The following is a 7247-nucleotide window of genomic DNA, read 5'->3' as shown; positions in this document are numbered from 1 at the left end:
GAAAGTAAGAAATTGAGTGGACTTATAGAGTGATGTTGTATGGATTACCTTAATTAAAATGAACTTGGGAAATAAATAACTTCTGGGAATATAGTTTATGAGCTTGGATCAGTGAAAGAAGGAACTTCAGTCAGTTTGTTCATAGCAAGAGCATGGAGGGTACAGGGAACTTGTCCAGTTTCTTTTCTAAAACTTCTGTCACACAAATCAGGAAACTGGGTGAATTTGCTTGCTGAAATAGGACCAAGGATAGCAGGCATATGTCTTCTCTTGGTATACCTGTGCCAGAAAAAATCAGAAAATTGCATGAATTCTATTGGAAAAAATGAAAAAAATATAATTTCTTCTCTGTTCACGTTTGCTTGAGTCAGAGAAAGGGATTGTAGATACTTGCTAACTGAAAGAGCACCAAAGTTTGTGGATATATGTATGGATTCATTTGGTGAAATCAATCTGGAAAAGGCATAACTTCTTTTATGCATACTGTTGATGAACCTGGATCAGAAGGAAGGAACTTGTTTGGACTTAGTAACATGCAACAGCATGGTAGATATTAGATAACTGTGGAGCTTCTTTTGATGAATTTGTTTCAGAGAAAGCAGGAACACATGGATTTGTGTGAAGAATCAGTAACCTGGAAAGATGCAAATAATTGTCTGTATGGGCTTGACAAACTTGTCAGAGAAAGCTGGAAATTGGGCAGATTTGCTGACTGAAATAATGAGATTGAGAGATGTTTGAGTTCTGTTGACTAAGTTGGACCTGAGAAAAACCTAACTTCTATGTATTCTGCTGATGAACTTGGATCAGAGAAGGAAGGAACTTGTGTGGACTTGGGCACTAGAGAAGCAGGGCAGGTAGAGGAAACTTGTACAGCTTCATTTGATGAATTCCCTCTAGAGAAAGCAGGAGCATTGGATTCTTTTGGCAAAACCAGAACTTGGAAAGATGGCATTTCTTATGTGCCTATGCTTCATGAACTGAGGTCAGAGGAGGAAGGGAATTGGGTGGCTTTGTTGACTGAAACAGCAGCAAAGTTTGAGGGAAGTTGTACAGATTCTTGAGGTAAAAGTGGACCTGGAAAAGATGAAACTTCTTCAAGGTATACATTTGTTAAATCTGCATCAGATATGGAGGTAAGTTGTGTTGATTTGTCCACAAGGTGGGTAGAGGAAACTTGTAAAGTTTTTGTTGGTAAATGTTTATCAGAGTCAGAAAATGATGTGCGTTCTCTCACAGGCATATGTTCAAGAATAGAGGGAACTTGTGTCTCAGAGAAGTCAGAAAACTGTCTGGATACTGTTGAAAGCGAGACACATGGCAGTTCTGTGTTCTGATTCAATACATTTGTGTTCTCATTCAATAAATTTATGTTCTCATTCAATGAATTTAAGTCAGAGACAGAAGGAAATTGTGTCAATTTACTGACTAACATAACTTCGGTGTTTGAGGGATGTTGGGAGACTTCCCTTGATTTCAGAGGACCTGGGAAAGATTGAATTTCTTCTCTGGATATAGTTGATGAAAATACATTAAAGGAGGAAGTAAGTTGTGTTGACTTATTCACCATTAGAGTGAGGTGAGTCGGGGGAACTCGTAAAGTTTCTGTTTCTCTTGTTAAACTTGTCTCAGAGAAATCAGAAAACTGCCTGGATACTATTGGACAAAATGGATTCAAGACAGATGGAAGTTCTTTTGTGCTCACATTCGGTGGATTTAGATCAGAGGAAGAAGGAAGTTTTGTAAGCTTGCTGACTGAAATAACAGCAAGGTTTGTGGGATTTTGGACAGATTCCTCTGGTGAATGTAGTGCTGAGAAAGATATGACTTCTTTTATGTGCACTACTGATGAACCTGCAGCTGAGAGGCTAGGTGGTTGTACAGATCTTCTCTCTGTGACAGCAACATGAGTAGAGGGAGCTTCTGCAGTATCTCTTCGTGAACTTTTACCAGAGGAGTGAGAAAACTGTGAGGCTTCATTAGGTACTTGTACAGATTTTCTCACTGTGACAGCAACATGAGTAGAGGGAGCATCTAAAGTGTCTTTTCGTGAACTTTTACGAGAGTGAGAAGTCTGTGAGGCTTCATTAGGTACTTGTACAGATTTTCTCTCTGTGACAGCAACATGAGTAGAGGGAGTTTCTAACGTGTCTCTTCGTGAACTTTTACGAGAGGAGTGAGAAGCCTGTGAGGCTTCATTAGGTACTTGTACAGATTTTCTCACTGTGACAGCAACATGAGTAGTGGGAGCTTCTACAGTGCCTTTCCGTGAACTTTTACGAGAGTGAGAAGCCTGTGAGGCTTCATTAGTTACTTGTACAGATTTTCTCTCTGTGACAGCAACACGAGTAGAGGGAGCTTCTAAAGTGTCTCTTCGTGAACTTTTACCAGAGCAGTGAGAAGCCTGTGAGGCTTCATTAGGTACTTGTACAGATTTTCTCACTGTGACAGCAACATGAGTAGAGGGAGCTTCTACAGTGCCTTTCCGTGAACTTTTACCAGAGGAGGGGGAAAACAGTGCAGCTTCATTAGGTACTTGTACAGATTTTCTCTCTGTGACAGCAACGCGAGTAGAGGGAGTTTCTATAGTGCCTTTCCGTGAACTTTTACCAGAGGAGGGAGAAAACAGTGCAGCTTCATTAGGTACTTGTACAGATGTTCTCTCTGTGACAGCAACACGAGTAGAGGGAGCTTTTAAAGTGTCTCTTTGTGAACTTTTACCAGAGGAGTAAGAAAACTGTGCACCTTCATTTACTGAAACAGATCCAAGGACAGAGGGGATTTGTATGTTTTCTCTTACTAAACTTGTCTCAGAGTAATCAGAAAACTGCCCAGAAACTATTGGACAAAATGGATTCAAGATAGATGGAAGTCCTGTGCTCACATTCAATGGATTTAGATTAGAGAAAGAAGGAAGTTGTGAAAGCTTGCTAACTGAAATAACAGCAAGGTTTGCAGGATTTTGGACGGATTCCTTTGGTGAAATTAGTGCTGAGAAAGATATGACTTCTTTTATGTGCACTGTTGATGAACCTGCAGCTGAGAGGCTAGTTGGTTGTGCAGATTTGCTCTCTTTGACAGCAATTTGAGTAGAGGGAGCTTCTAAAGTATCTCTTTGTGAACTTTTACCAGAGGAGTGAGAAAACTGTGCAATTTCATTCCCTGAAACAGATCCAAGGACAGGGGGAATCTGTATGTTTTCTCTTACTAAACTTGTCTCAGAGTAATCAGAAAACTGCCCAGAAACTATTGGACAAAATGGATTCAAGAAAGATGGAAGTTCTTCTGTGCTCACATTCAATGGACGTACATCAGAGAAAGAAGGAAGTTGTGAAAGCTTGCTAACTGAAATAACAGCAAGGTTTGTGGGATTTTGGATGGATTCCTTTGGTGAAATTAGTGCTGAGAAAGATATGACTTCTTTTATGTGCACTGTTGATGAACCTGCAGCTGAGAGGCTAGTTGGTTGTGCAGATTTGCTCTCTTTGACAGCAATTTGAGTAGAGAGAGCTTCTGCAGTATCTCTTGGTGAACTTTCATCAGAGTAGTGAGAAAACTGTGCAATTTCATTCCCTGAAACAGATCCAAGGTCAGGGGGAATTTGTATGTTTTCTCTTGCTAAACTTGTCTCAGAGAAATCAGAAAACTGCCCGGAAACTATTGGACAAAACGGAATCAAGACAGATGAAAATTCTTCTGGGTTCACATTCAATGACCTTGGGTCAGAGGAAGAAGGAAGTTTTGTTTGCTTGGTAACTGAAATAGCAACAAAATTTGAGGAGTATTCTAATGGTTCCCTTGATAATAGTGAACCTGAGAAAGACACAATTTTTTCTTTTCCTACTACTGTTGCACTTAAATCAGAAATCAAAGAAAGTTGAGTAGAGGGAACTTGTGTAGCTTCTCTTGGTGAATCAGCTTCAGCGAAAGAAGCATTTACCAATTCTTTTGATGAATGTGGTTCTTGGGAATATGGTAGTTCTCCTGTGCTTATGTCTGGTGTAGCTTGGTCAGAATGTGGAGGATACAGGAGAAGCCTGCTACCTGAAACAGCCACAAAATCTGAGGAGTGTTGTATGCATTCTCTTGATGAAAGTGGACCAGGGAAAGATCCAGCTACTTCTATGCCTACAATAGATGAACTTGCATCAGAAAAAATAGGAACTTGGGTCGATTTGTGTAGAACATCAAACTTGTGGGTTACAGGCATACGTATGTTTTCTTGTGATGGGTCTGCATCAGAGAAAGAAGGAACTTGTGTGGCTTGGTTTGATGAAAGCAGAACTGAGAAAGATGGAACTTCTACGGATTCACTTGATGTTGAGGCACAACAATATAAAGGAACTTGTTTGGCTTTTGTCATTGAAAATCCAATGGAGGAAGAAGAAAATTTTATAGATTTACATGAAGAAATTATTCCAGCAGATGAAGGAACTTGTACAGATTTGCTTCCTGAAATTGTTCTGGAGACAGCGAGATCTTGTACAAATTCTCCTGATGGATTTAAGGCCAAGTCAGACAGAACTTCACCTGTTACAAATTCACTAGTGGACATGGGATCTAAGACAGGAATGATTTGTGTGGGGCTACTAGGAGACATTAGAACTTTTATGGGTTCCCTTATTGACGTTACTTCAGAGAAAGCAGGAATATCTATTGGTTCTTTGGAGCCTGAGATAGAAGAAAACTGCACAGATGGGTTCAGATCTTCTGTGACATCTGTTGATATAGACACGTCTGAGATACAAGGACATCGCACAGCTTTGGTCAGTTCAGGTAGTATGACATCTTTTGATATAACCAAATCTGAAACAAAAGGAAACTGCACAGATGGGTTCAGATCTTCTGTGACATCTGTTGATATGGACACGTCTGAGATACAAGGACATCGCACAGCTTTGGCCAGTTCAGGTGGTATGACATCTTTTGATATAACCAAATCTGAAACAGAAGGAAACTGCACAGCTTTGGTCAATGCAAATGGCATGACATCTTCCATGGGTGGATTTTCTATGACATCTGTTGACGTAGCTATGTCTGAGACAGAAGGACATTGCACAGCTTTGGTCAATGCAAATGGTGTGGCATCTTCCATGGATGGATTTTCTGAGACATCTGTTGACGTGGCCACATCTGAAACAGAAGGACATTGCACAGCTTTGGTCAATGCAAATGGAGTGGCATCTTCCATGAATAGATTTTCTGGAACTTCTGTTGATGTAGCTATATCTGAGACAGAAGGACATTGCACAGCTTTGGTCAATGCAAATGGTGTGGCATCTTCCATGGATGGATTTTCTGAGACATCAGTTGATGTGGCCACATCTGAAACAGAAGGACATTGCACAGCTTTGGTCAATGCAAATAGAGTGGCATCTTCCATGAATAGATTTTCTGGAACTTCTGTTGATGTAGCTATATCTGAGACAGAAGGAAATTGCACAGCTTTGGTCAGTGCAGTTAATCTGGAAGCAATGTGATCCTCTGAGCTGGAAGTTGAGAGACCTTTTGTGGATTCACTTGCTGAACTTGTGCTGGTAGAAGGAGGAAATTCGGTTAATTCTCCCCCTGTGCTTAGATCTGAATAGGAGGAAACTTGCACAGATTTATCTAATAAAAATGGTCCTACAAAAGATGGTCTTTGTGCCAGTGCACTTGATGTACTTGGGGTAGAGTAATATGAAACTTGCACGGTTTCAGATGGGGCATCTGTAGTACACAGCAGAGGATTTGGTATTGAATATTGAATATTTTCTTCTGGTACTTTAGGGGAAGGTGGAGGAGGAGGAGGTGGAGGTGGAGGAGGAGGAGGGGAAGGGGAAGGAGGTGGGTGGGTTACGGGACTTCCTAAAGCTCTTAGTTTAAAGAAAGTATAACCCCTAATTAAAGAGGCTGCTGTATTTTCTTCATTTTTGTCAGACGGATTTTTCTCAATCTGGATCTGCAACTGGTTTTCCACATTCTTGGTTGAATTGTGCTCCTTGACTTCAGAAGAAGGGAAATAGATATTCTATAAAGCCAACCAGAAATGACAGGTATTAATCTCCCCTTAGCCACTTCCTGTATAATCTTCTTTCCCACAGTTCATCATCACAGTCATCTACCTTTCTAAGGATTCCCAGCCTTCCCTAAGGTGCTCTCATCATCATTAAATGCCCCTTTCTTCCTTTTGTTATTGGGGCATTTCTATTGCCTACCTTGATTGTATTTCACCCTGTTTTCTGTCCTAACTATAGGGTAAACATTGTTCAATACAGTATTTAGGAAGTGACCATTATTACTCTACTAGAAAAACAAGCAAACCAAAAACAAGAATTAAATTCAGCAAAGTAAAACAATCCATTCCTGCTCTCAAACAGCTTACATTCTAATGCTTTTAGAGTCACCCAAAGGAAGAAGTGACCATCTCTGTCTTCATTAGGGCAGAAATTATTTACATTTTTTAATGCTTGGTTCTACCCACCAAAATGTAACTTAAGGCTGTATTAGTGAATGATACATAATTACTTCAGGAGAATGTCCTTTTTTTGGTTTAATATGTATTTTTAAACAGAGCAATAAACAAAACAAAACAACTGGTCTTCGTTATTGCTGTTTCTTTCAATGGCACCCTTGGATGGCATGCCACATTTTACAGGCATTCTATTGAGTGTCTTAGAAGGATTTTTTAAGTAGACCATCATATCATCTGCAAAGAGTGATAGCTTAGTCTCCTCATTGCCTATTTTGATACCTTCAGTTTCTTTGAGTGTCTTAGAAGGAAGTGATATTGGACTTAAGAAGGACTCAGTATATGTAGGCTGCCCTCAATGAGGAATGTTGGCAGTATTAGCAGTTTTAATGGTGTATCACCTATAGTGATTTATACCATGCTGGAAAAGGTCCAACAAGGACCCTTGTGAAGCTGAGCTATATAAGAACTGGTTCAGCTACAGGGATGAATTTGAAATATCTTCTCATTTACCCTTCAACTTCTTCCCCTCATATTTATCACTTGGAAGGATGGTGACCCAGTGTACACAGAATAATTGAATCCCTGGGTAATAATTGTGAATGTTCAATTAGGATTTCATAAAAGTATCCAAACATTTAAAAAAAAGCATTAGATTTTTCCTTTCCCTGGAAGATCAAAGTTGCAATAATAATATTAGGGACTTATATTGTCTTTTACATTGTAGAGAGTGCTTTGTCTACATTATACCATTTGCTTTCATGTACAAAAAAGACAAAACCCTCTGAAGTATGTG

The sequence above is a fragment of the Gracilinanus agilis genome, chromosome 6 (assembly GCF_016433145.1).
Source record: "Gracilinanus agilis isolate LMUSP501 chromosome 6, AgileGrace, whole genome shotgun sequence".
NCBI lineage: Eukaryota > Metazoa > Chordata > Mammalia > Didelphimorphia > Didelphidae > Gracilinanus > Gracilinanus agilis.
Note: the sequence above shows the minus strand (reverse complement) of the source record.